Genomic DNA, 4047 nt, shown 5'->3' with positions numbered 1-4047 from the left:
CATGCCATGCCTTGTTTTTCTATGTTACGTTCCTGTAGCATGTGTGTTTCTTGCTCTGAACATTGCTACCTGATGCTGTTTATGCCGTGTCCAGTAATTTCACTAAGTCTGTGAACCTGATATCTTTTGCACTTTAGCCATGCTTGTTTGAACCTGTTATGTTGTGATCTAGCCGTAGCTCAGTGTTCATATTTTGTCAAGCTTCTCCTGTAGATTACTGTCATATGCTTTGTTGCTATGTTGGAGGGCTGTAGCATAGTTTCTTGATGTATTCTAAGTGCTATCATGCTGTTAATCGCAGAATCGTGTCATTCTTGTTTTGCTTGCCATTTGCAAACCGTGCATCCGTTTCCGGTGATCTTTATATCGATTTTGACCAAAATCATCTCATCCTTCCAGTGGCATACTTGGTTTGCCAAGTTACTGCCTTGCTCATCCTTTTTTTCCAGAGCACGCATATGCATCGCATACCACATCTCGCATATCATGCATGTATTGCATCATGTTGCTTGTGCTTTTCCCGTGATTGATTGTGGTTCCATTGCTTGTGTTCTTGCTGTGGGTAGAGCTGGGAGACGAGTTTGTGAATGAGGAACCTATTGAGTACGCTTACGAGGATCAAGCTTTCGACAACTCTGAGAACCTTGCAGGCAAGATCACCATACCCTCGAAATCACTTCTATTTTTGCTTTGCTAGTTGTCGTTCTATTGCCATGCTGCGCTACCTACCACTTGCTATATCATGCCTCCCATATTGCCATGTCAAGCCTCTAACCATCCTTTCCTAGCAAACCGTTGTTTGGCTAAGTTACCACTTTTGCTCAGCCCTTCTTATAGTGTTGCTAGTTGCAGGTGAAGTTGAAGTTGGTTCCATGTTGGAACATGGATATTTTGGAATATCACAATATCTCTTATTTAATTAATGCATCTATATATTTGGTAAAGGGTGGAAGGCTCGACCTTATGCCTGGTGTTTTGTTCCACTCTTGCCGCCCTAATTTCCGTCATACCATTATTATATTCCTTGAGTTTGCGTTCCTTACGCGGTTGGGTGATTTATGGGACCCCCTTGACAGTTCGCCTTGAATAAAACTCCTCCAGCAAGGCCCAACCTTGGTTTTTACCATTTACCACCTAAGCCTTTTTCCCTTGGGTTTTCGCGAGCCCTAGGGTCATCTTTATTTTAAACCCCCGGACCAGTGCTCCTTCGAGTGCTGGCCCAAACTGGGCGATGTCTGGCGCCCCCTGGGCAACCAGGGTCTATGCCAACCCGACGTCTTGCCCATCCGGTGTGCCCTGAGAACGAGATATGTGCAGCTCCTATCGGGATTTGTCGGCACATTCGGGTGGCTTTGCTGGTCTTGTTTTACCATTGTCGAAATGTCTTGTAAACTGGGATTCCGAGACTAATCGGGTCTTCCCGGGAGAAGGTTTATCCTTCGTTGACCATGAGAGCTTATAATGGGCTAAGTTGGGTCACCCCTGCAGGGTATTATCTCTCGAAAGCCGTGCCCGCGGTTATGAGGCAGATGGGAATTTGTTAATGTCCGGTTGTAGAGAACTTGTCACTTGACTTAATTAAAATACATCAACCGTGTGTGTAGCCGTGATGGTCTCTTCTCGGCGGAGTCCGGGAAGTGAACACGGTTTGAGTTATGCATGAACGTAAGTAGTTTCAGGATCACTTCTTGATCATTTCTAGCTTCGCGACCGTTGCGTTGCTTCTCTTCTCGCTCTCATTTGTGTATTTTAGCTACCATATATGCTTAGTGCCTGCTGCAGCTCCACCTCATTACACCATCCTTTCCTATAAGCTTAAATAGTCTTGATCTCGCGGGTGTGAGATTGTTGAGTCCTCGTGGCTCACAGATTCTACCAAAACAGTTGCAGGTGCCGACGATACCAGTGCAGATGATGCAACCGAGCTCAAGTGGGAGTTCGACGAGGAACGTGGTCGTTACTATGTTTCTTTTCCTGATGATCAGTAGTGGAGCCCAGTTGGGACGATCGGGGATCTAGCATTTGGGGTTATCTTATTTTCATTTGGTTTTGACCGTAGTCGGTCTATGTGTGGATTTTGGATGATGTATGGATTATTTATGTATTGTGTGAAGTGGCGATTGTAAGCCAACTCTCGTTATCCCATTCTTGCTCATTACATGGGATTGTGTGAAGATGACCCTTCTTGCGACAAAACCATAATGCGGTTATGCCTCTAAGTCGTGCCTCGACACATGGGAGATATAGCCGCATCGTGGGCGTTATACAATGAAAGCACCAATGTCGGTGTCAAAACCGGCTAATCTCGGGTAGGGGGTCCCGAACTATGCGTCTAAGGATCGAAGGTAACAGGAGACGGGGGACACGATGTTTACCCAGGTTCGGTCCCCCTTAATGGAGGTAATACCCTACTTCCTGCTTGATTGAATTTGATGAGTATAGGGGTTACAAGAGTTGATCTACCTCGAGATTGTAATGGCTAAACCCTAGATGTCTTGCCTGTATGATTTGTGATAACCTCTACGGACTAACCCCTCCGGTTTATATAAACACCGGAGGGGGCTAGTATTGTACAAAGTCGGTTTACAGAGAAAGGAAACTACACATCTGGCCGCCAAGCTTGCTATCCACGCAATGGAGAGTCCCATCCGAACACGGGGGAAAGCCTTCAATCTTGTATCTTCATGGCCCATCAGTCCGGCCCATGTCACATAGTCCGGACACCCGAGACCCCCTTATCCAGGACTCCCTTAGTCATTTGACCTTTTAAAGACATTTAAGTGATTTTCTAGCCATTTAATGACTGTAATTCAAATTTGAATTACATGTACATGCAACAGTTAACCATAATGGTTTGAAAAATCATATTTGACTACTTGTGTGCGCATTAATTCCATGTGCAGTAAATTGGAAAAAAATCTAACATATTGGTGTCACGACTTGGACACATGCATGGAGTGCAATGGCATTTAAATTCCAAAAAAATCAGAAACACATGAAACCTTGCTTTATGTAATGTCATGCCACCAAGATGATGTGGTAAAAAAATTGGCATGTTTGAAGAAAGTTTGGACACACACCCCTCACAAACTGGAGCAACTCACTAGAAGGCTCGTGGTTCCGAGAGAATACAATGCATGTTTGATGACGAACGGGCGATAGCTTCCTCTTACGGCCTTCAAAAATGTTCTACAGTTAACGTGCACTAATACAACTGTCATGTCTAAATTTGGATAATTTCACGGGTCATTTGACCTCTTAAAGACATTTAAGTGATTTTCTAGCCATTTAACGGCCGTAATTCAAATTTGAACTACATTTACATGTAACAGCTAAGCATAATGGTCTGAAAAAACATATTTGTGTACTTGTCTGTGAGTTAATTCTATGTGCAGTAAATTGGAAGGAATTTTCAAACATATTGGTGTCACGGCCTCGACACATGCATTGAGTGTCATGGCATTTAAATTCCAAAAAATTCAAAAATATCAGAAACACGTGAAGCCTTGCTTGATGTAATGTCATGCCACCAAGATGATGTGGTAAAATTTTTGGCATGTTTGACGAAAGTTTGGACACACACCCCTCACAAACTGGAGCAACTCACTAGAAGGCTCGTGGTTCCGAGAGGGAACAATGCATGTTTGATGACAAACTGGCAATAGCTTCCTCTTATGGCCTTAAAAAAATTCTATAGTTAACGTGCACTAATACAACTGTCATGTGAAAATTTGGAAAATTTCAGGGGTCATTTGACCTTTTAAAGACATTTTAAGTGATTTTCTAGCCATTTAATGACCGTAATTCAAGTTTGAACTACATCTACATGCCGGCTAAGCATTTCGGTTTGAAAAATCATATTTGTGTACTTGTGTGCGACTTAATTCCATGTGCAGTAAATTGGAAGAAATTTTCAAACATATTGGTGTCACGGCCTCGACACATGCATGGAGTGCCATGGCATTTAAATTCCAAAATATAAAAAAATGATCAGAAACACACGAAACCTTACTTGACGTAATGTTATGCCACCAAGATGATGTGGTA

This window comes from Aegilops tauschii, chromosome 5, assembly GCF_002575655.3.
Source record: "Aegilops tauschii subsp. strangulata cultivar AL8/78 chromosome 5, Aet v6.0, whole genome shotgun sequence".
Classification (NCBI taxonomy): Eukaryota; Viridiplantae; Streptophyta; class Magnoliopsida; order Poales; family Poaceae; genus Aegilops; species Aegilops tauschii.
The sequence above is the reverse complement of the archived record's forward strand: the minus strand, read 5'-3'. Positions refer to the sequence as shown.